The following is a 26,407-nucleotide window of genomic DNA, read 5'->3' on the forward strand; positions in this document are numbered from 1 at the left end:
CTTTCTCCACCAGAGGGAAAAGGAAGGAGAAGGAGAGGGAGAGGGAAAGGGGGGCACCGCCCCCTCCCCTAGTCCAATTCAGACTGCCATGGGGGGGGCGCAGCCACCCCTTGCGGCCTTCCTCTCTCTCCACTAAGGCCCACTAAGGCCCAATATTTCCCCCGGGGGGTTCCGGTAACCCCTCGGTACTCCGGTAAAATACCGGAACCACTGAAACCATTCTGATGTCCGAATACTACCTTCGAATATATGAATCTTTACCTCTCGACCATTTTGAGACTCCTTGTCATGTCCGTGGTCTCATCCGGGACTCCGAACAAACTTCGGTCACCAAAACACATAACTCATGATATAAATCGTCATCGAACGTTAAGCGTGCGGACCGTACGGGTTCAAGAACTATGCAGACATGACCGAGACACGTCTCCGGTCAATAACCAATAGCGGAACCTGGATGCTCATATTGGTTCCTACATATTCTATGAAGATCTTTATCGGTTAAACCACATAACAACATACGTCATTCCCTTTGTCATCGGTATGTTACTTGCCCGAGATTCGATCATTGTATCATCACACCTAGTTCAATCTCGTTACTGGCAAGTCTCTTTACTCGTTCTGTAATGCATCATCCCATAAGTAACTCATTAGTCACATTGCTTGCAAGGCTTATAGTGATGAGCATTACTGAGAGGGCCCAGAGATACCTCTCCGATACACGGAGTGACAAATCCTAATCTCGATCTATGCCAACCCAACAAACACCTTTGGAGACACCTGTAGAGCATCTTTATAATCACCCAATTACGTTGTGACATTTGATAGCACACAAGGTGTTCCTCCGGTATTCGGGAGTTGCACAATCTCATAGTCAGAGGAATATGTAAGTCATGAAGAAAGCACTAGCAATAAAACTTAACGATCATTATGCTAAGCTAACGGATGGGTCTTGTCCATCACATCATTCTCTAATGATGTGATCCCGTTCATCAAATGACAACACATGTCTATGGTCAGGAAACTTAACCATCTTTGATTAACGAGCTAGTCAAGTAGAGTCATACAAGGGACACTCTGTTTTGTCTATGTATTGACACATGTACTAAGTTTCCGGTTAATACAATTCAAGCATGAATAGTAAACATTTATCATGATATAAGGAAATATAAATAACAACTTTATTATTGCCTCTAGGGCATATTTCCTTCGGTCTCCCACTTGCACTAGAGTCAATAATCTAGATTACATAGTAATGATTCTAACACCCATGGAGTCTTGGTGCTGATCAAGTTTTGTTCGTGGAAGAGGCTTAGTCAACGGGTCTGCAACATTTAGCTCTGTATGTATCTTGCAAATCTCTATGTCTCCCTCCTTGACTTGATTGTGGATGGAGTTGAAGCGTCTCTTGATGTGTTTGGTTCTCTTGTGAAATCTGGATTCCTTCGCCAAGGCAATTGCTCCAGTATTGTCACAAAAGATTTTCATTGGACCCGATGCACATGGTATTACACCTAGATCGCATATGAACTCCTTCATCCAGACTCCTTCATTTGCTGCTTCAGAAGCAGCTATGTACTCTGCTTCACATGTAGATCCCGCCACGACGCGCTGCTTGGAACTGCACCAACTGACAACTCCACCATTCAATATAAATACGTATCCGGTTTGCCACTTAGAGTCATCCGGATCAGTGTCAAAGCTAGCGTCGATGTAACCATTTACGACAAGCTCTTTGTCACCTCCGTAAACGAGAAACATATTCTTAGTCCATTTCAGGTATTTCAGGATGTTCTTGACCGCAGTCCAGTGATCCACTCCTGGATTACTTTGGTACCTCCCTGCTAAACTTATAGCAAGGCACACATCAGGTCTGGTACACATCATTGAATACATGATAGAACCTATGGCTGAGGCATAGGGAATGACTTTCATTTTCTCTCTATCTTCTGCAGTGGTCGGGCATTGAGTCTTACTCAACTTCACACCTTGTAACACAAGCAAGAACCCTTTCTTTGACTGATCCATTTTGAACTTCTTCAAAACTTTATCAAGGTATGTGCTTTGTGAAAGTCCAATTAAGTGTCTTGATCTACATCTATAGATCTTGATGCCCAATATATAAGCAGCTTCACCGAGGTCTTTCATTGAAAAATTCTTATTCAAGTATCCTTTTATGCTATCCAGAAATTATGTATTATTTCCAATCAACAATATGTCATCCACATATAATATTAGAAATGCTACAGAGCTCCCACTCACTTTCTTGTAAATACAGGCTTCTCCAAAAGTCTGTATAAAACCATATGCTTTGATCACACTATCAAAGCATATATTCCAACTATGAGAGGCTTGCACCAGTCTATAAATGGATCGCTGGAGCTTGCACACTTTGTTAGCACCTTTTTGATCGACAAAACCTTCTGGTTGCATCATATGCAACTCTTCTTTAAGAAATCCATTAAGGAATGCAGTTTTGACATCCATTTGCCAAATTTCATAATCATAAAATGCGGCAATTGCTAACATGATTCGGACAGACTTAAGCATCGCTATGGGTGAGAAGGTCTCATCGTAGTCAACTCCTTGAACTTGTCGAAAACCTTTCGCAACAAGTCGAGCTTTGTAGATAGTAACATTACCGTCAGCGTCAGTCTTCTTCTTGAAGATCCATTTATTTTCTATGGCTTGCCGATCATCGGGCAAGTCCACCAAAGTCCACACTTTGTTCTCATACATGGATCCCATCTCAGATTTCATGGCCTCAAGCCATTTCGCGGAATCTGGGCTCACCATCGCTTCCTCATAGTTCGTAGGCTCATCATGGTCTAGTAACATGACTTCCAGAACAGGATTACCATACCACTCTGGTGCGGACCGTACTTTAGTTGACCTACGAGGTTTGGTAGTAACTTGATCTGAAGTTTCATGATCATCATCATTAGCTTCCTCACTAATTGGTGTAGGAATCACTAGAACTGATTTCTGTGATGAACTACATTCCAATTCGAGAGAAGGTACAATTACCTCATCAAGTTCTACTTTCCTCCCACTCACTTCTTTCAAGAGAAACTCCTTCTCTAGAAAGGATCCATTCTTAGCAACGAATATCTTGCCTTCAGATCTGTGATAGAAGGTGTACCCAACAGTTTCCTTTGGGTATCCTATGAAGACGCACTTCTCTGATTTGGGTTCGAGCTTATCAGGTTGAAGCTTTTTCACATAAGCATCGCAGCCCCAAACTTTAAGAAACGATAGCTTAGGTTTCTTGCCAAACCACAGTTCATACGGTGTCATCTCAACGGATTTAGATGGTGCCCTATTTAACATGAATGCAGCCGTCGCTAAAGCATAACCCCAAAACGATAGCGGTAAATCAGTAAGAGACATCATAGATCGCACCATATCTAATAAAGTATGGTTACGACGTTCGGACACACCATTACGCTGTGCTATTCCAGGTGGCGTGAGTTGTGAAACTATTCCACATTGTTTCAAATGAAGACCAAACTCGTAACTCAAATATTCGCCTCCATGATCAGATCGTAGAAACTTTATTTTCTTATTACGATGATTTTCCACTTCACTCTGAAATTCTTTGAACTTTGCAAATGTTTCAGACTTATGTTTCATTAAGTAGATATACCCATATCTGCTCAAATCATCTGTGAAGGTCAGTAAATAATGATACCCGCCGCGAGCCTCAACACTCATTGGACCGCATACATCAGTATGTATTATTTCCAATAAGTCAGTGGCTCGCTCCATTGTTCCGGAGAACGGAGTATTAGTCATCTTGCCCATGAGGCATGGTTCGCAAGCATCAAGTGATTCATAATCAAGTGATTCCAAAAGCCCATCAACATGGAGTTTATTTATGCGCTTTACACCACTATGACCTAAACTGCAGTGCCACAAATAAGTTGCACTATCATTACTAACTTTGCATCTTTTGGCTTCAATATTATGAATATGTGTATCACTACGATCGAGATTCAACAAAAATAGACCAGGCAACAAGGGTGCATGACCATAAAAGATATTACTCATATAAATAGAACAACCATTATTTTCCAATTTAAATGAATAACCGTCTCGCATCAAACAAGATCCAGATATAATGTTCATGCTCAACGCTGGCACCAAATAACAATTATTCAGGTCTAAAACTAATCCTGAAGGTGGATGTAGAGGTAGCGTGCCGACGGCGATCACATTGACCTTGGAACCATTTCTGACACGCATCGTCACCTCGTCCCTAGCCAATCTTCGCTTAATCCGTAGCCCCTGTTTTGAGTTGCAAATATGAGCAATAGAACCAGTACCAAATACCCAGGCGCTACTACGAGCATTAGTAAGGTACACATCAATAACATGTAATGAAATATACCTTTCACTTTGCCATCCTTCTTATCCGCCAAATACTTGGGGCAATTCCGCTTCCAGTGACCAGTCCCTTTGCAGTAGAAGCACTCAGTTTCAGGTTTAGGTCTAGACATGGGCTTCTTCCCGGGAGCATCAACTTGCTTGCTATTCTTCTTGAAGTTCCCCTTCTTCCCTTTGCCCTTTTTCTTGAAACTAGTGGTCTTGTTAACCATCAACACTTGATGCTCCTTCTTGATTTCTACCTCCGCAGCCTTTAGCATCGCGAAGAGCTCAGGAATTGTCTTTTCCATCCCTTGCATATTATAGTTCATCACGAAGCCTTTATAGCTTGGTGGCAGTGATTGAAGAACTCTGTCAATGACACTATCATCAGGAAGATTAACTCCCAGCTGAGTCAAGTGGTTATGGTACCCAGACATTCTGGGTATGTGTTCACTGACAAAACTATTCTCCTCCATCTTGCAGCTATAGAACTTGTTGGAGACTTCATATCTCTCAACTCGGGCATTTGCTTGAAATATTAAGTTCAACTCCTGGAACATCTCATATGCTCCATGACGTTCAAAACTTCTTTGAAGTCTTGATTCTAAGCCGTAAAGCATGGCACACTGAACTATCGAGCAGTCATCAGCTTTAGTCTGCTAGACGTTCATAACGTCCGGAGTTGCTCCTGCAGCGGGCCTTGCACCTAGCGGTGCTTCCAGGACATAATTCTTCTGTGCAACAATGAGGATAATCCTCAAGTTACGGACCCAGTCCGTGTAATTGCTACCATCATCTTTCAACTTAGCTTTCTCTAGGAACACATTAAAATTCAAGGGAACGGTAGCATGGACCATTGATCTACAACAATATAGATATGCAAAAACTATCAGGACTAAGTTCATGATAAATTAAAGTTCAATTAATCATATTACTAAGGAACTCCCACCTAGAAAGACATCCCTCTGGTCATCTAAATGATCACGTGATCCATATCAACTAAACCATGTCCGATCATCACGTGAGATGGAGTAGTTTTCAATGGTGAACATCTCTATGTTGATCATATCTACTATATGATTCACGTTCGACCTTTCGGTCTCAGTGTTCCGAGGCCATATCTGCATATGCTAGGCTCGTCAAGTTTAACCCGAGTATTCTCCACGTGCAAAACTGGCTTGCACCCTTCATATGTGAACGTAGAGATTATCACACCCGATCATCACATGGTGTCTCGGCACAACGAACCGTAGCAACGCTGCATACTCAGGGAGAAAACTTGTACCTTGAAATTTAGTGAGGGATCATCTTATAATGCCACCACATACTAAGCAAAATAAGATGCATAAAAGATAAACATCACATGAAATCATAAATATGTCACATGATATGGCCATCATCATCTTGTGCCTTTGATCTCCATCTCCAAAGCACCGTCATGATCTCCATCGTCACCGGCTTGACACCTTGATCTCCATCGTAGCGTCGTTGTCGTCTCGCCAACTATTGCTTCTACAACTATTGCTACCGCATGGTGATAAAGTAAAGCAATTACATGGCGATTGCATTTCATACAATAAGAGACAACCATAAGGCTCCTGCCAGTTGCCGATAACTTATACAAAACATGACCATCTCATACAATAACTTATATCGCATCATGTCTTGACCATATCACATCACAACAAGCCCTTCAAAAACAAGTTAGACGTCCTCTACTTTGTTGTTACAAGTTTTACGTGGCTGCTACGGGCTTCTAGCAAGAACCGTTCTTACCTACGCATCAAAACCACAACGATTTTTCGTCAAGTGTGCTGTTTTAACCTTCAACAAGGACCGGCCGTAGTCAAACTCGATTCAACTAAAGTTGGAGAAACAGGCACCCGCCAGCCACCTATGTGCGAAGCACGTCGGTAGAACCGGTCTCATGAACGTGGTCGTGTAATGTTGGTCCAGCCGCTTCATCCAACAATACCGCTGAATCAAAGTAAGACGTTGGCGGTAAGCAGTATGACTATTATCGCCCACAACACTTTGTGTTCTACTTGTGCATATCATCTACGCATAGACCTGGCTCGGATGCCACTGTTGGGGAACGTAGCATGCAATTTCAAAAAAATTCCTAAGATCACGCAAGATCTATCTAGGAGATGCATAGCAACGAGAGGGGGAGAGTGTGTCTATGTACCCTCATAGACCAAAAGCGGAAGCGTTAGGTTAACGCGGTTGATGTAGTCGAACGTCTTCTCGATCCAACCGATCTTAGTACCAAACATACGGCACCTCCGTGTTCAGCACATGTTCAGCTCGATGACGTCCCTCGAACTCTTGATCCAACAGAAGGTCGAGGGAGATTTCCGTCAGCACGACGGCGTGGTGACAGTGATGGTGATGTGATCCGCGCAGGGCTTCGCCTAAGCACTATGACGCTATGACCGGAGGCGTAAACTGTGGAGGGGGCATCGGCTAAGAGAATAACTGATGTGCCTTTGGGGTGCCCTCGACCCCCATATATAAAGGAGGAGAGGAGGAGGCGGCCGGCCTAGAGGGGGCGTGCCAAGGGCGGAGTCCTACTAGGACTCCTAGTCCTAGTAGGATTCGCCCCCCCTTTTCCTTTCTCCACCGGAGGGAAAAGGAACCTTAATGACCTCCTGAGCAACCGAAAGGAGTGTGTTGCCAAGGAGGGAGTTGGGTTTGATCCCGCATCAAAGAATGGTAGGAAAAAGAAGAAGAACAACAAGAATAAGATCGGTCCGACTCCTCCCCCTCCCTAAAAGGTAGTGTTTGTGCAAGAAGGGCACAAGGAGAAGGAAAAGGAGAAAGGCATTGTTGGGAGTGGCAAGGTCACTAGGGACAAGGCCATTCCTAAGAATTTTGCGGAAAAGAACAATCCATCTTATGTCCTCATGAGAGGAGATGATGGCTATACCTTTGCAAAATTTGTTGGCACTAACTATGATGATTATGCTTGGAGTATTTGGGTCCCGAAGACCCTTGTTGCTAACTCTCCAGGACCCATTGCAAAATGGGTACCTATAACCAAAGCTTGATTCTTGTAGGACTATGTCTCCGGTGGAAAAAATGGGTGATCGATAGTGGATGCACCAATCATATGACCGGAGAAAGGGAGATGCTTGTGGAGTTCATTGATTCACTCAAGGCCTCTTCGAACACCTCTTTTGGTGACAATAGCAAGGGCAAGGTATTGGGTTTGGGCAAGGTGGTAATCTCTAATGATTCCTCACTTTCAAAGGTCATGTTTGTCCAATCCCTTCACTACAATTTACTTTCAACTATTCAATTGGCACGTGCCGTTTATGATTCGCATTTCGGTGAATTCCATGTGCCCGTCTTTAAGAGAAGCAATCTCAAAGTGGTCTTTGTTGGGCATGTTGAAGACAACCTTTACGTGGTTGATTTCTCAAAAGAGAAAACTCATCTTGCAACATGCCTAATGCCAAAGGCCGACGTGGGGTGGCTATGGCACCGTTGGCTAGCTCACGTTGGTATGAGAAATTTACAAGCTCTCTTAAAGGGGGAGCACATCCTTGGACTAACCAATGCGTCTTTTGCCAAAGATAGTCCTTTTAGTGCTTGCATTGCCGGAAAGCTTCATGAAAAAGCTCATAAAGTGAAGACTATCATCACCACCTTGAGGCCCCTTAAGCTTATCCATTTGGATCTTTTTGGGCCTCCAAGTTATGATAGTTTGGGAGGGAGGAGGTATTGCCTTGTTGTTGTTGATGACTTCACAAGATATACTTGGCTGTTCTTTCTCAAGACCAAAGATGAAACTCAAGAAACCTTCATTAACTTCACCAAAGAAGCTCAACATCAACAGAATTGTGAGATCAAGGCAATTCGAGGTGACAATGGCACCGAGTTCAAGAATTACACGATGGATGAATTCTTGAGTGAAGAGGGGATAATGCATCAATATGCCGCACCATGTATTCCCCAACAAAATGGTGTTGTGGATAGGAAGAATCGGACACTTATTGAGATGGCCAGGACCATGCTTGACGGGTACAAGTCTCCATACAAGCTTTGGGAAAAAGCCATCAACACCGCGTGTCATGCTTCAAACCGGCTTTATCTTCGCAAGCTCAAGAACAAGACCCCATATGAGCTCCTAATCGGGAGAAATCCTAACATCAAATACTTTCGGGTATTCGGTTGTAAGTGTTTCATTTTAAACAAGAAATCTGTCGGATTCTGGGTTTCGGCAAACCCTTGAGGTTCGAACACTGGGGTGCGCACGAAGATCTCTCTCTAGCTCGCTCGCTCAACGATCCACGGCCTAGCTCGACGAACACGAAGAACACGAGACACAGAAATTTATACTGGTTCGGGCCACCGTCGTGGTGTAATACCCTACTCCCATGTGGTGTGGTGGATTGCCTTGTAGGCTGAGGATGAAAAGTACATGGGAAGAACAGCCTCCTGAGGAGAGGTGTTCTTGAGCTCGGTGAGCTGGTGGGTGCAAGGGTGGTCCGAATGATCTGTCCCCTTCTATGGTGGTGGCTAGTCCTATTTATAGAGGCCCGGGTCCTCTTCCCAAGTATCAAGTGGGAAGGGATCCCACAACGGCCAAGTTTGAAGGGGACAGCTAGTACAAGCTATCCTGAGAAAAGTAGTCTTCGCCTGCCAAAGGCTCTGGCGGTGACGCTGCTGTGGACTCTGCGGTGACCTTCGTCCTGCTGTCCTGCTGTTCTTGGGCTCGTTGCACTGATATGGAAACCTTTGCCTGATGCCTCGGGACTCCTCGCCTGCGCTTGCCCCTTTAGCACCAAAGAGGCAACTGGTACTCTGCGCCCGCTGTCAACCGTCTGGCCTTGGTCGTCATGGCTCACGTCACGTGAACCTCGCGAGGTGCCCCTTGCATAGATATCTCCACTCCTCGCGAGCCAGCCTAGTGAGGCCGCCCCTGAGGAGGTCTTATGTCGTCCGCCTTGCGAGGCTTGGCCCCTCGCGAGCCAGCCTAGTGAGGCCGCCCCTGAGGAGGTCTTATGTCGTCCGCCTTGCGAGGCTTGGCCCCATATGAGGCCGCTGGCCGAGCCACGCCCTGGGCCACAGGCAGGCAAGTCTGGGTACCCCCGTTCCCAGGACGCCGACAATAGCCCCCGGGCCCAAGGAGCGCTCGGACATGGCTTCGAGGCGAAGCCAAAGGGCAAGTGCGGAGCGCCGTGGGCCCCAATAGCCTGCGGCCTTGATTGACGCGTGGCGAATGATTGGACGTGGGTGTCTCTGCTTCCCCATGCTGCCTTGGCAACTGCCCGACTTGATGAGTCCCTGCTGCATGCAGAAAAACCATCATTAGCTGTGATCGTGGGGGCCAGCGGTTGGCCTCCTCCTCGCTATAAATGAGGAGACGGGCGGAGCCCCGTCACTCATCTCTTCCTCCATTCCGCCCGCTTCTTCTTCTTCCTCCTTGCTCCACCGCCTTGCAGCGACACCCATGGCTCCAGCGAAGAGGTTCTCGGCCGCAGAGAAGGGGAAGGCCCGCCAGGAGGGGCCCAGCTCACCACCGCCTAAGAGGGGACGCGGTCGCCCATGTAAGCGCGTCGCAACCCCCACTATGGCCCCTCGCGGGCGCGGGCGGACCTCTCTGGGGTCTGGCGCCGCCCCAAGCAGCCGTGGCGGTGTTTCCTCGCGTGGCGGAAGCTGCCCGAGATGTGGTAGTTGTTGGAAATATGCCCTAGAGGCAATAATAAAGTGGTTATTATTATATTTCCTTGTTCATGATAATTGTCTATTGTTCAAGCTATAATAGTGTTATCCGGAAATCGTAATACATGTGTGAATACATAGACCTCAGCATGTCCCTAGTGAGCCTCTAGTTGACTAGCTCATTGATCAATAGATGGTTACGATTTCCTGACCATGGACATTGGATGTCGTTGATAACGGGATCACATCATTAGGAGAATGATGTGATGGACAAGACCCAATCCTAAGCATAGCACAAGATCGTGTAGTTCGTCTGCTAAAGCTTTTCTAATGTCAAGTATCATTTCCTTAGACCATGAGATTGTGCAACTCCCGGTGTCGGAGTAAATGGCCACGGGTAGCCTAACCGACTACCCCTGGTTCTTCAGAAAAATTATCAGGCCTTCGGGCCTCCAAGCACTCCGAGCATTGGGCCGCCTTCCCTGGCCGGCTACCACTAAAGCCGACTCCCGGAAGGCGACCCAGCCTCGCCAACTCATCCCAAGGACGACTACGGGGTGGCCGACTCCAAGAAGCCGGCCAAGAAGGACGCCGACTCCTAGGAGCCGGCCAAGACAACAACCACTCCAAACCACTCCCACATAACGGCGACACGACGGGGTGTGGCCATAGTGCGGCCCACTACCCCCGAAGCCCGAGGCGGGCCTGGCTACAGGAGGCCGTACGGGACGGCCATCTCCCGTGCGGCTCGGCACTGTAGCCATGCTAGCCTCGACGTCACCCACGACCGACTTCCGTACGGCCCGCGGGCGGCGGGCCCCTTCAGCCAGAGAGAGGCGTGAAGGCGGCCCGGCCTTTCCCAGTTGGCCAAGGGCGTAGCCGGCCTCCAGAAGCCGGCTACTCTCTTCCTCGAAGCAGGAGCCCCATTAAGGAGACAAGACGAGGTAAGGCTACAGTGATAGCCCCCGAGGCGGCCCACTGTAGCCACGCTTACCTCGACAAAGCCCTCGTCATCACAGGCGAGGCTACAGTAAGCAGCCGCCGACAAGACCCTAGGCGGTGGGGCAGGCCTGTCGACCAAGTAGCCGGCAGCCGGCGGAACCCACCAGCCGGCGGGACCCAGCAGCCGGCGGAGAAGCCGGCGAGCGTAGACACTGACGGCTGGGACCAGAGCCCAGCCGGATTACCATTGTACCCCCGGGGGGTAGGCCTATATAAACCCCCCGGAGCACCCATGCAAAGGGTTCGCCTCTGAGCTTGGTTGGCCTCTGAGCCTAGAGTTGCCTTCTAAGCATAGCACACACACCATAGATAGAGAGAAGCAAGAGCTAGCCTTGTTCTTCTTCTCCCTTGATCTCAACAGCTCCAGGAGCGATTGTAGCTACCTTTTATCGATCTAGTGATCATGCGGAGACCCCGCAGAGCAGGACTAGGGGTGTTATCTCCTCGGAGAGCCCCGAACCTGGGTAAGATCCGCCGGCGTGCATGTCTTCGCCTCATCCCGTTTCCAGGCACCGGCGACGTTTTATTGGCTCCCACAATGATAAGCCATCCCTTGGCATATGTCGCACCAACCACCCGACATCTGGCGCCCACTGTGGGGCCAGGTGCACCGTCGTCGGGAGACCTGTTCTGGACGGGAACCCTCTTCCTCCCCCGCGAGCGCAGCCAGCCTGCTGCGCCCGATGTCGTTTGCCTCGACGCGCTGCAAGACGTCGACGACGCCTGCGCAGCGAGCCGCCTCGCCGATCTGCTCGGCGAGACTCGCATCTCCGACGAGCCTGCGTCCGACGCAGGCACCGACTACCCCGAGAGCCGCCTCGTCAGCCTCCTCGACCAACTTCATGTCTCCAGCGAGCCCGCTGCGGACATGGAGTCTGTCGGCTCCACAGACCCGATGCTCATCGACTCCGACACCGCGTCTCTTGACGCCTACCCATCCGACGTGGTGGTCTTCGACGACCCCCTCCCTCGAGCTGACAGCGGCAGCAGCGCTGTCACCGAAGTGCTGGTCATCAGCCACGTCTCCAACTCGGGCAAGAATGCCCGCGACGCTTAGCAAGCGGCGATGCACGACCTCTCCGTCCCCATCCCGGCCGACGCCGACGCCGAGACCCTGGAGGCACGCCGCCTTGCCCTCATCGCGGAGGGCCAGAAGATAGCCTCGATGAGACGCCTCACCGAGGCCCACCAGCGCGAAGTCGACCGCGCCGCCTTTGGCACGCCGCCGCCTAGCGGCCCGAGCCGAGCCGGCTTCGTCCAGAAGCGCGGCGCAGCCGTTGCCAGCATGCTGGGCGCAGATCGCCCCGTCTACGCCACCCCGCTCGAGAATCTGCGAGCCGCTCAGGCGGCTGCAGAAGAGATCAATGGGCTGGGAGCCGATGAGCTCCCCTACATGACAAGACGGATCCAACAGCTGATCGACGCGGCTGCAGAACGGCACGAAGCCGGCGCCCGTGCTGATAGTCATCCCCCGCGCCGGGAGCACGCCGCGACGTCCCGCTCGCCGACCGCGAGCGGCGCGCGCCAGAATAAAGACAAGGAGCCGGCTGCCAGCCGCAGTCGGACTCGCATCACCATCGAGCGCGACGCGGAGGGCCGCCCTCGAGCAGTAGAGCACCAAGGAAACCTGCCTCCTCCCCCGCCTCGAAGAGAAAGACGCCTCACTCCGCCGCCCATCACACATCCGACTCTTGGCGACCGACTCGGCCGCCGAGAAGGAGTCGGCGAGAGTGACGCCCGCCACAGGATCGACCGCCTTGCTCGATCCTTGGCGTTAGAAGAAGAAGACGATGTCGGCCCGCCATGCTTTGGCCCCCGCATCCGCGACGAGCCCTTCCCCAAAGGGTTCTCGCTCCCCAGAGACACGCCCAAGTACAACGGCTCGGTGAAGCCGGAAGATTGGCTCATCGACTACTCCACGGCCGTCAGCATAGCCAACGGCAATCGGCGCGTCGCCGTGAAGTACGTCCCCCTGATGCTGCAAGGCACGGCGCGCACATGGCTCAACAGCCTCAAGCCCTACAGCATCAACAGTTGGCTGGACTTCACCGAAGTTTTCGTCCGCAACTTCACCAGCACCTACAAGCGGCCTCCCAAGCCTCGCCAGCTCTCCCTCTACGTCCAAGGGCCCAACGAGTCAACCCGCGACTACCTCACGCGATGGGCCGAGCTCCGCAACTCCTGCGAGGGAGTGCACGAGGTCCAGGCCATCGAGTACTTCACCGCCGGGTGCCGAGAGGGCACCCTCCTCAAGCACCGACTCCTCTGCGACGAGCCGGCTACCCTTGATGAGTTGCTGGTCACCGCCGACAAATACGCCACTGCCGACTCCTCAATGAAGACCTAGCTCCGAGTGGATGCCTCGGGGAAGGTAATTGCCCCGGCTCCCAAGACGCCGGCTGGCGACCCTAATCGGCGCCCCTACCAGAACGACCACAAGCGCAAGGGCCCCATGCCGACTACCTCTAGTCGGCAGGTGGCCACAATTGAAGTCGAGCAGCCCGAAGAGCGGCCCGCTCCCAAGAAGAAGGGTGGCCGGCCGCCCTGGCAGCCGTCTTTCTCCTACGAGCAAGCACTCGATGCCCCCTGCAAGTTCCATAGCGGCGCGAAGCCGTCCAACCACACAACTCGGAAATGCCACTGGCTCACCCGCATCACCAAGGGTGAGGGAATGTTGCCGCCTCCGCCTCTAAGCCAGCCGCCTCCAGCCCCTCAGCAGTCGGCGGCTCGGCCGGCAGTCGGCGCCATCCAAGACGAATTCCCCGAAGAGCACGCCGCCTACGTCGTCTTCACTAGTCAAGCCGACGACAAGCGCAACCGACGCCGGCAGCACCAAGATGTGAATGCAGTCGCCTCTAGCACCGCCGAGTTCAGGCACTGGTCAGAAAAGCAAATCAGCTGGAGCCAGGCCGATCACCCAGAGGTGATGCCTTCGCCCGGCTCCTATGCAATGGTCTTGGACGTCTCCCTCGCGACGGAGAGGCGAGCTGCCAGATTTTCCCGCGTCTTGATAGACGGCGGAAGCAGTATCAACATACTGTACCGCGATACCATGGAGAAGCTGAATATCAAAGCAAAGCAGCTCATGCCGAGCCGCACCGTCTTCCATGGTATCGTACCCGGCCTGTCTTGCTCTCCAATCGGCAAGATCAAAATGGATGTTCTCTTCGGAGACAAAGATCATTTTCGCCGGGAAGCAATATGGTTCGAGGTAGTGGATTTGGAGAGCCCCTATCATGCACTGCTTGGCCGACCTGCTTTGGCCAAGTTCATGGCTGTGCCCCACTACGCCTACCTGAAGATGAAGATGCCGAGCTCAAAGGGGATCATCACGGTAGCCGGCGACTATAAGAAGTCCACCGAGTGCGCCATGGCCAGTAGCCGGCTGGCTTAGTCCCTCGTGGTGGCAGAAGAGAAGAAGATGTTGGAACGGGTTGTGGCCATGGCCGGCAAGCAGCCGGCTTTGTCCCCCAACCCCAAGGATTGTGATGCGCAGGGCTCCTTCCAGCCTGCCAAAGAGACGAAGAAGATACCTCTGGACCCGGAGCACTCGGAGAGGTTCGCTGTTATCGGGGCGAACTTGGATAGTAAATAGGAAGGCGAGCTCGTCGACTTCCTCCGTGAGAATCGAGACATCTTCGCATGGTCCCCAAAGGACATGCCGGGTGTCCCGAAGGATTTCGCCGAGCACAAATTACATGTCTGAGCTGATGCGAAGCCGGTCAAGCAACCCCTCCGCCGACTATCAGAAGAGAAGCGAAGAATTGTGGGAGAAGAGATAGCCCGGCTCCTTGCAGCCGGCTTTATCATGGAAGTGTTCTTTCCAGAGTGGCTTGCCAACCCAGTTCTGGTTCTGAAGAAGAATAACAAGTGGCGTATGTGTATAGACTACACGAGTTTGAACAAGGCCTGCCCAAAGGATCCGTTTGCTCTGCCACGGATTGACCAAGTGATAGACTCCACAGCCGGATGCGAGCTGTTAAGTTTTTTGGATGCATACTCAGGGTATCATCAGATCAAGTTGGACCTGGCGGACCGCCTGAAGACTGCCTTCATCACACCCTTTGGAGCTTTCTGCTACCTGACAATGACATTCGGCTTGAGAAATGCCGGTGCCACTTTTCAGTGTTGCATGCAGAAATGTCTCTTGAAACAACTCGGCAGAAATGCCCACGTCTACGTAGACGACATTGTGGTGAAGACAGAGAAGCGCAGTACCTTGCTGGAAGACCTGAAAGAAACATTCGCCAACTTGCGCCGATTCCAGATCAAGCTCAATCCCGAGAAGTGCGTGTTCGGAGTGCCAGCCGGCCAGCTGTTAGGCTTCCTGGTCTCAGAACGCGGCATTGAGTGCAACCCCGTCAAGATCAAGGCCATCGAGAGGATGGAGATTCCCACCAAGCTGCGAGATGTGCAGAAGTTCACTGGCTGCTTAGCCTCCCTGAATTGTTTTATCAGCCGACTAGGAGAAAAGGCTCTCCCCCTGTACCGACTCATGAAGAAGTCCACTCACTTTGAGTGGAATGATCAAGCCAACCAAGCCTTCCATGAGTTGAAGAAAATGTTGACCACTCCGCCTGTCCTGGCTGCGCCGACTGAGAAGGAGCCCATGCTCCTCTACATCGCCGCGACTAGCCGAGTCGTCAGCACTGTTGTTGTGGTCCAGCGCCCGGAGGAAGGCCGAGCCCAGCTAGTCCAGAGGCCGGTTTACTATCTCAGCGAAGTACTATCCAGCTCAAAGCAAAACTACCCGCACTACCAAAAGATGTGCTATGGGGTGTACTTCGCTGCCAAGAAACTGAAGCCCTACTTCCAAGAGCACCCCATCATGGTCGTATGCACTGCCCCGCTCGCCGAGATCATAGGCAGCCGGGATGCATCCGGCCGGGTGGCCAAATGGGCCATTGCGTTGGCGCCCTACACGATCTTCTATCAACCCCGCACCGCCATCAAGTCGCAAGCATTGGCCGACTTCCTCGTCGACTGGGCCGAGACCCAGTACTTACCGCCGGCTCCCGACTCTACCCATTGGCGGATGCACTTTGACGGGTCCAAGATGCGCACCGGCTTGGGAGCCGGCATCGTCCTCACCTCTCCCAAAGGCGACAAGCTCAAGTACACGCTGCAGATCCACTTCGCCGCCTCCAACAACGTCGCCGAGTACGAGGCGCTCGTACATGGGCTCCGGCTAGCCAAAGAGCTCGGCATACGCCGGATCCTGTGCTACGGCGACTCAGACTTGGTGGTCCAGCAATCATCCGGCGACTGGGACGCCAAGGACGCGAACATGGCGAGCTACCGTTTCCTTGTCCAGCAGATAAGCGGATACTTCGAAGGGTGCGAGTTCCTTCATGTGCCAAGGGCCGACAACGACCAAGCAGATGCCCTAGCACGGATCGGCTCCACCCGACAAGCCATACCGACTGGCGTCTCCCTCCAGCGCCTCCTCAAGCCGTCCATCAAGCCATCTCCAGAGTCGGATTCTATCTTCGTACCGCCTGCACCAGAAACAGCCGGATCCGACTGGAGAAATCCCGCAGGCGGCACGGGGACTTCGACGACTGGCCCGGGGACTGCCGTAATCGCACCCGGCCCGGGGACTGCCGTAATCGCACCCGGCCCGGGGACTTCAGAACCCGGCTCGGGGACTGCAGCAGTCGGCCCGGGGACTGCAACGACACAAGAAGCGGTGGCCGACTCCAATGCAACACCCAACCCACCCACCCGAGTCATGGTGGCCACATTAACAGAAGAAGAAGTCACAGCTCCCTCATGGGCCCAGCCCATCCTCAAGTTCCTAGTCAGCAGAGAGCTGCCGGCTGATGAGATCTCAGCAAGATTAGTGCAACGACGAGCCGCAGCATATACAATAATCAACAGAGAGCTTGTGAAGCGCAGCGTCACTGGAGTCTTCCAACGTTGTGTCGAGCCAGAAAAAGGAGTGGCAATCCTCAAAGACATCCACCAAGGCGAATGCGGCCACCACGCAGCCTCAAGATCCCTTGTGGCCAAGGCTTTCCGCCATGGTTTCTTCTGGCCGACTGCCTTGGAGGATGCTAAAGAAATAGTCAAGAGCTGCAGAGGATGTCAAGTTTTTAGTTCCAAGCAACACCTGCCGGCTTCTGCCCTCAAAACCATTCCCCTCACTTGGCCTTTTGCCGTCTGGGGACTGGACATGGCGGGCCCTTTCAAGACAGCCCGCGGTGGCCTGACACATCTACTTGTTGCTGTGGACAAGTTCACAAAGTGGATTGAAGCAAAGCCAATCAAGAAGCTCAATGGGCCGACTGCCGTAACATTCATCACCGACATCACTACACGGTACGGCGTGCCGCACAGCATCATCACCGACAACGGCACGAACTTCGCCAAAGGAGCACTGGCACGTTTCTGCGCGACGCAGGGCATCCGGCTGGACTTAGCGTCCGTTGCCCACCCGCAGTCAAACGGCCAGGTCGAGCGAGCAAATGGACTCATCCTCTCCGGCATCAAGCCCCGACTGGTTGTACCACTGGAGCGATCGGCCGGCTACTGGCTCGAGGAGCTGCCGGTTGTCCTCTGGAGTCTGCGCACTACACCCAACAAGTCAATCGGCTTCACTCCATTCTTCCTCGTGTACGGTGCCGAGGCTGTCATCCCAACAGACATCGAGTTCGACTCGCCTCGGATCACCATGTACACGAAGGAGGAAGCCAAAGAAGCAAGAGAAGACGGCGTCGACCTACTGAAAGAAGGCCGGCTGTTAGCCCTCAGCCGGTCCGCCATCTACCAGCAAGGGCTGCGCCGCTACTACAACCGCAAGGTCAAGCCAAGATCCTTCCAAGAGGGCGACCTTGTGCTCCAGCTGATCCAGCGAACAGCCGGCCAGCACAAGCTCTCGGCCCCTTGGGAAGGCCCCTTCGTTGTCAGCAAGGCACTCGGCAACGACTCCTACTACTTGATTGACGCATAAAAACCAAGAGCACGCAAGAGAGACGACTCCAGCAAGGAGTCAGAGCGACCATGGAATGCAAACCTCCTAAGACGATTTTACAGCTGAAAAGCAGTATGTATCACGCTCCCCTTTTGTATTAAGTACAAACCAACAGGCCCCCCGAACAGTACTCGAGGACTGCCTTTTATTTATCTATGAATGACGAGTGTCATATCCATGAATGTATTATTACATTTTGAATTTCTGTCCGGCACCGGGTTCGACTAGTCGGCTCGAGGACTGGCCGCCTTGAGCTATATTGAAAGTTTTGCCTAAAGTCAGAAAATAAGTGCGCCGGCTCCCGAGTCCTCCCTTGTTGAAAGTCGCAGCTCAAAGAACTGACTGTCCGACTAGCAAGAGGAAAGACAGAAAGGACGCCCACACAAAAAACGGCTAAGGAACAACGAATCTATATAGCAAAGAGACGGCCTCCAAACATGCCTGCCGGCTACCAGAGCAGCCGGCTGGCCGGCTTCCCAAAAAACTTAGCTTTAGTCCAGCAGAGCTAAAGTACTTCCCCCTCCCCAATCGGCTGGGCACTCCCCCGGCTACAGATTGCAGAGCAACTGTTTGACTGGGGAGGCGGCAACCAAGGGAGGGCGGCAAAGGAAAAAAGCAGAAGGACAAAAAGCAAAAGTACAAGGAAAGACCACATGCATAAGTCATATATACATAAAGCCCCCAACAGGCGGCAACAGACATAAGTTCGAATACACCCAGTGGGTGGAATTGTGCAGAATTTAACCAAACATTGTTCTAAAGAGTAACAAGACAGGAAAAGCAAAAAATGGCGGACTAGGGCGCGACATGGAGGCCGAGTTGATCGGTGAAGGCGGCCTCGCCGGCTGAAGGAGTGGCCGCCTAGCGGGTCTCGGCTTGACCACCACCTACGGCAGGCGACGCGCTCGCGCGCGACGTGGTGCTAGAGGTGCGGTCAGGCTGAGGCTGGCCGGCTGCTCCAGCAGCCGGCTCGGCGTCCTCACCTTCCTCCTCCTCCTCCTCTTCATCCTCGTCGCGGGAGTCGATCTCCTTCGCCGAGTCTTCGCCATACGTCGGGTCCAGCCCGAACCACTCCTCTGGCTGGGCGACACCGTTGTCGTCCACCTCGGGGGCGAAGGCGCTGGTGTCGGTGTAGTCGGCGATCGCTGAAGCCCGCCGAATGATGGCTGGCCGCGCCGGCTCCAGCTCCGTGTCGGCTTGCTGCCGCCAGGTAGCCAGCTGCTCCAGGTTCAGGCCGGGATACCAGGCCTTGACGAACTCCAGCGCCCGCCTGGCACCGGAGCGAGCCGCCGACGCCTTCCAAGCCTCGAAGCGGCCGACTGCCACCTCCAGCCAGTCGGCGGTCCGACTGGGGGTGCGAGGGACCACTTGGCTGGGCCAGAGGGCGGCCAGGACCTGCGCCCCAGCACGCTGAAGCCGGTGGAGCAGCCGGTGAGCCGGCTGGATGCGAGCCTGGATCGCCAGGAGCTGTTCCTCTAGCGAGCGACCGGCGGTTGGCGAGATTTCAAAGCCGGCTTGCCTCCGCGCCTGGCGACGGGCCTCGATGGTCTGGTTGGCGGCAGTCGAATAGCCAGGGAAATACTCTGCGCGAAGAAGAAGAAAGGAAGAGAAGAACACCAAAATCAGAAAGCAAGCCAAAGTGGCAGACGGCAAGAAAGGACGGAGAGGTAGGCGGCTTACCGTCAACCAGATCTTCGATCTGGCCGTAGCCAGAGACCAGAGTCTGCCTGGCCTTAGTCCAGCCAGCCGCCTCCGTCTCGAACTCGGCCTGGAGAGCGGCTTCGCGATCCTGCGCAGCCTTCAGCGCCGCCTTGTGGCCTTCCTCCTGGTCGGCCAGCTTCTCGACCAGGCGGTCGCGCTCCTGCACCAAGGCGGCGAGCTCGGCATCCTTGGCACGAAGAGCAGTCTGGGACTCCCCCAGCTGTGCCCTCAGACTGGCGTTGGCCGCTGCAAAGTCAGAAGTAGAAGAACAGTAAGAAATCGTCAAGGAAGATCCGACCCGACTGCTCAGCAGTCGGCCCGAATCTCGGGGACTACACCCAGTGGGTGCGCTGACGCGCCCCCACATGAGATAAAGGTCAAATCACGTACCTCAGCTCTCAGTAAGGTCGGCGGTCTTCTGAGTCAGCTCCCGAGCCTGGGAGTTGAAGGCGGCCGCTCGAAGGTTGTGGTAGTCCTGCAAGATGGACAGAAGACCGAAGTGAGAACAAAAACAGCAAAAACAAATCCTCCAAGAAGTTCCAAGCCGCCTGCTCAGCAGCCGACTCGGAACTCGGGGACTACACCCAGTGCGTGCGCTGACGCGCCCCCACAGAAGAAATCAAGATCAAGAAGAGAAATCAAGATCAAGAAAAAAGCAAAGTCAAGAAGAAACAAGATGGGAATACTAACCCGGATGGCCGCCCGCGTTGCGAGGAACTCGTCGGTGAACTGCCTCAGCGCCGTGGCTTGGCTTTGGAGCCGGGTCCGGACGTCTTGTGCAGCCACGTTCACTACGGCTGTCCCTCCGCCTGGCGTCCACCCCGAGGTAGCGCTGGCCGCCTCCGCGTCTCGGGCCGACGAGCTGGAGCCCACGGCCGGCTGTGGCTCCGACGCGGCCTTCTGTGGCTCCGACGCGGCCTTCCCCGCGCGCCGGCTCGGCGGCACCCGGACCGCCACCTCAGCCCCCGCGGCCGGCTCGCCCTCCGCCGACTGTGCAGGCGGCGGATCAGGCTGGCCGCCTTGGGCCGTCCCAGTTGGCGGGGTCGGCTCCGGCGCCTTCTCCAGGATGATGACATCGTCGCCGCTTCCCCCCAGCCCTGGCTGGTCGCTGCTGGCTCCCCCTGGCGAGGGCTCCATGTCCCCAGGCGCCATGACGCGCAGGGGGGTGACCATCAAAACCTCCCCTGCCGCCGCCACGGCCTCAGCCTCTGCCTGGGCCCTGGCTGCGGCCTCGGCGAGTGCCTTCGCCGCCTCCTCCTCCTCCCGTGCCGCCTGGGCAGCGGCCGCCTTCCGTGCCTCCGCCTCCTGCTCCTCCCGCGCCTCCCGCGCGTTCCTTTCCGTCGCCTCCTGGAGGTCGGCGCGGGGGTCCACGCGGCGGGTGGTGCTCCCAGAGCCCCTTGGCGACTCGACGACGGAGCCGGCAGCCGCCCGCTCAAGTGACAACGGAGCTCTGATCGTTGAAGAAAAAGACGAGAGTTCAAGAACCACCAAAGAAAGAAAGAAAGAGAGTACACAGAGAAAGAGAACTTACGCCGACACGGTCTGCGGTTGCTTCACCACTTTGCGGAAACGAGCTGCCTTCGCGGCTGCCTCTTCCCGCCTGGTGGCTGCCGCCCCGCCCCTGGGCTTCTTCGTTCGGCTGCCAAATAGACCCTGGGCGGCGCGACGCTTCTACCCTCCACCCCGAGCAGGCTGCGCGGTGGAGGAGCCCGCGCCGCGTCCAGATGCCGGCTGGCGGCGCGGGACGGCTTCGGCTTCGTCCTCATCCGGCCAGACGTCGAAGGTAGCAGTGAACCCGGAGCCGCCTGCTTCGCCGCCGGCTTGGCCACCGCCCGGCTCGACGGCGTCGTCCATATGGACCGCCCCCAGGTCGGGGTCCTCCAGGTCGTGTTCGGTCCGGTCGGGGACGAAGCGGCGCTCTGCCTCTGACCCGCCGGCCGGCCGAAGCAGAGGGCTCTGTCGAAGAACAAGCCGACTAAGTCAGGGTCAGCCAAGAGATGCTCGGCAACAAGGCTGAGAGAGAGAGAGAGAGAAAAAGAGACAAGGGGAGCATACCGTAGGCGGAGGATTGGCTTGGCTATATGGCTCCTTGCCGAACTACCACTCTTCAGTGAGTTGGCAGTTTGCAAGGTAGTTCACCATGTAGGCGACCTCATGGCGCGGCATCTCCTTGGTGCACATCCGGCTCGGATCGAGCTGGCCGCTCATCTGACAGATCAGATGAGGCCGGCTCTGGAGGGGAAGAACCCGGCGCGTGACGAACGCAGCCAGAAGATCGGGCCCCGTTAGGCCCTCCGACTGGACCATCACCCGCAGTCGGGCGATGGCGGCGTTTCTAGCCTGCGACAGCGTCACCGCCCGAAAGGACCACTGGGGTAGCCTGCCCGCCGGTGGGCCGGCTACGTAAGCCGGCAGGTTGATGTAGTCGCCCCGTGGAGCGATGTTCCGCACGTAGAAGTACGACTTCTGCCACTTCTTCACCAATTGGATCAGCGTGATGACGGGGAAGGGGTTGTCGGCGCCCGATCTCCGCGACGCGACGAAGGCGCCAGTATGAGCCGGCACGCCTTTACTGCGCGTGCCCAGCTTAGACTGGAAGAGCTCCCCCCAGAGCTCAAGGGTGGGGAGGACGCCGAGATAGCCCTCGCACAGGGTGACGAAGGCCGACAGCAGCACCACCGCGTTGGGGGTGAGATGGTGCGGCTGGAGCTGATAGAATTCTAGCCAGGAGCGGAAGAAGGCGCTCACTGGCAGGCCGAAGCGGCGCAAGAAGTGCGAGCGGAAGACCACCCGCTCGCCCTCCTGCGGCGCCGGCCTGATTTCCTTCGCCGGCGCGAGGCGGACCTCCACTTTGTCCGCGGTGGGCAGCCGCCGTGTGTCGCGGAGGAAGTCGACGTGGTCGTCATGGACGTTGGAGCTGTCCCAATCCCCGCCAAGCTGCTCTACGGTGGGAGGCATGGCGAAAGCTAGCACGGCGGCGGAGAAGCGTGCGGTGCAAGAGCGCGGCGGCGAGGCGCTGTCGCAAGAGCTGGCGAGAGGAAGAAGACAATGGAAGTAGGAGGAGCGTGCGAGGGCCTGCCGCCCTCCACCTCCCCCTACTTATAGCCTCACAAGGCCGAAGAGGCCGGACGTGGGGGGGGGGAGACGTGGGATTAACTACGCCCACTCCCCCACGTCTCGCGATTATTGCGCGTAAATGCGAGCCGAAACTGCCGCACGGAACGTGCGGGCGGTTTCGGGATACAAAGGATCCGCGCCTGGGCCGGGGCGCGGACATGGCGGGCCCCCTCCCTGCGGCGACGTCCCGTCACGCGCGTGGGCTGGCAGGCTTTCCGGCCACGTGGTTCGCCGACGGCCCGTGGCCGGCCCGCGGCCCGGTGCACGTGCCGGCGGGTTCCCGCCTTCCGACTCCAGAAGCTTTTGACTCAGGCGGCGCGCCTGACCAAGGCCGGCTCCCAGCTGCCGGCTTGTCACGATAGGAAGCTGATCGAGCTTCTCAAATCCCCACTCCACCTCGAAGCACAATCAGCTTCGGGGACTACTGTCGGAGTAAATGGCCACGGGTAGCCTAACCGACTACCCCTGGTTCTTCAGAAAAATTATCAGGCCTTCGGGCCTCCAAGCACTCCGAGCATTGGGCCGCCTTCCCTGGCCGGCTACCACTAAAGCTGACTCCCGGAAGGCGACCCAGCATTGCCAACTCCTCCCCAGGACGACTACGGGGTGGCCGACTCCAAGAAGCCGGCCAAGAAGGACGCCGACTCCGAGGAGCCGGCCAAGACCACAACCACTCCAAACCACTCCCACATAACGGTGACACGACGGGGTGTGGCCACAGTGCGGCCCACTACCCCCGAAGCCCGAGGCGGGCCTGGCTACAGGACGCCGTACGGGACGGCCATCTCCCGTGCGGCTCGGCACTGTAGCCATGCTAGCCTCGACGTCACCCACGACCGACTCCCGTACGGCCCGCGGGCGGCGGGCCCCTTCAGCCAGAGAGAGGCGTGAAGGCGGCCCGGCCTTTCCCAGTCGGCCAAGGGCGTAGCCGGCCTCCAGAAGCCGGCTACTCCCTTCCTTGAAGCAGGAGCCCCATTAAGGAGACAAGACGAGGTAAGGCTACAGTGATAGCCCCCGAGGCGGCCCACTGTAGCCACGCTTACCTCGACAAAGCCCTCGTCATCACAGGCGAGGCTACAGTAAGCAGCCGCCGACAAGACCCTAGGCGGTGGGGCAGGCCTGTCGACCAAGTAGCCGGCAGCCGGCGGAACCCACCAGCCGGCGGGACCCAGCAGCCGGCGGAGAAGCCGGCGAGCATAGACACTGACGGCTGGGACCAGAGCCCAGCCGGATTACCATTGTACCCCCGGGGGGTAGGCCTATATAAACCCCCCGGAGCACCCATGCAAAGGGTTCGCCTCTGAGCTTGGTTGGCCTCTGAGCCTAGAGTTGCCTTCTAAGCATAGCACACACACCATAGATAGAGAGAAGCAAGAGCTAGCCTTGTTCTTCTTCTCCCTTGATCTCAACAGCCCCAGGAGCGATTGTAGCTACCTTTTATCGATCTAGTGATCATGCGGAGACCCCGCAGAGCAGGACTAGGGGTGTTATCTCCTCGGAGAGCCCCGAACCTGGGTAAGATCCGCCGGCGTGCATGTCTTCGCCTCATCCCGTTTCCAGGCACCGGCGACGTTTTATTGGCTCCCACAATGATAAGCCATCCCTTGGCATATGTCGCACCAACCACCCGACACCCGGATACCGTAGGAATGCTTTGGGTGTGCCAAACGTCACAACGTAACTGGGGTGGCTATAAAGGCACACTACGGGTATCTCCAAAAGTGTCTGTTGGATTGGCACGAATCGAGACTGGGATTTGTCACTCCGTGTGACGGAGAGGTATCTCTGGGCCCACTCGGTAGGACATCATCATAATGAGCTCAATGTGACCAAGGAGTTGATCACGGGATGATGTGTTACGAACGAGTAAAGAGACTTGCCGGTAATGAGGTTGAACAAGGTATAGGGATACCGACGATCGAATCTCGGGCAAGTATCATACCGGTAGACAAAGGGAATTGTATACGGGATTGATTGAATCCCCGACATCGTGGTTCATCCGATGAGATCATCATGGAACATGTGGGAGCCAACATGGGTATCCAGATCCCGCTGTTCGTTATTGACCAGAGAGATGTCTACATGCCTCCCGAACCCGTAGGGTCTACACACTTAAGGTTCGATGACGATAGGGTTATAGGGAAAGTTTGTACGTGGTTACCGAATGTTGTTCAGAGTCCCGGATGAGATCCCGGACGTCACGAGGAGTTCCGGAATGGTCCGGAGGTAAAGAATGATATATAGGAAGTGAGGATTTGGACACCGGAAGTGTTCCGGGCATCACAGGTAATGTACCGGGACCCCCGGAAGGGTTCCGGGTGTCCACCGGGAGGGGCCACCTGCCCCGAAGGCGTGCATGGGCCAAGAGTGGGAAGGGATCAGCCCCTGAGTGGTCTGGTGTGCCTCCCACCAAGGCCCACCCTAGGGCGCGCTTCCCCCTCTTCCCCTCTTGGCCGCCCCCCAATCCCATCTAGGGCTGCCGCACCCCCTAGGGTGGGAACCCTAGAGGGGGCGCACCCCCTTCCCTCCTCCTATATATAGTGGGGGTTTTGGGGATGCCAAAGACACGAGTCTCTTTCTCTCTCTCTCGGTGCAGCCCTACCTCTCCACATCCTCGTCCTTCGTAGTGCTTGGCGAAGCCCTCCTGAAAACCATGCTGCTCCACCACCACCACGCTGTCGTGCTGCTGCTGGAGTTGTCTTCCCCAATCTCTCCCTCCTCCTTGCTGGATCAAGGCGCGGGAGACGTCACCGGGCTACACGTGTGTTGAATGCGGAGGCGCCGTTGTTTGGCGCTTAGATCGGAATCGACCACGATCTGAATCGCTGCATGTACGACTCCACCAACCGCGTTCTTGTAATGCTCCCGCATCGCGATCTTCAAGGGTATGAAGATACACTCCCCTCTCTCTTGTTGCTAGTCTCTCCATAGATTGATCTTGGTGATGCATAGAATTTTTTTGATTTCTGCAACGATCCCCAACAGTGGTATCAGAGCTAGGTCTATGCGTAGTTTCTATGAACAAGTAGAACACAAGTTGTTGTGGGCGTCGATTTTGTCAATTTACTTGCCGTTACTAGTCTTATCTTGATTAGGGGGCATCATGGGATGAAGCGTCCTGGACCGACCTTACACGTATGCTTACGTGAGACAGGTTCCACCGACTGACATGCACTAGTTGCATAAGGTGGCTAGCGGGCGTCTGTCTCTCCCACTTTAGTCGGATCGGATTCGATGAAAAGGGTGCTTATTAAGGGTAAATAGAAATTGGCATATCACATTGTGGTTTTGGCGTAGGTAAGAAACGTTCTTGCTAGAAACCTATAGCAGCCACGTAAAAAACTTGCAAACAATAATTAGAGGACGTCTAACTTATGATGTGATATGGCCAAAAGGATGTGATGAATGATATATGTGATGTATGAGATTGATCATGTTCTTGTAATAGGAATCACGACTTGCATGTCGATGAGTATGACAACCGGCAGGAGCCATAGGAGTTGTCTTAATTTATTGTATGACCTGCGTGTCAACGAAAACACCACGTAATTACTTTACTTTATTGCTAAACGTTAGCCA

The sequence above is a fragment of the Aegilops tauschii genome, chromosome 4 (assembly GCF_002575655.3).
Source record: "Aegilops tauschii subsp. strangulata cultivar AL8/78 chromosome 4, Aet v6.0, whole genome shotgun sequence".
NCBI lineage: Eukaryota > Viridiplantae > Streptophyta > Magnoliopsida > Poales > Poaceae > Aegilops > Aegilops tauschii.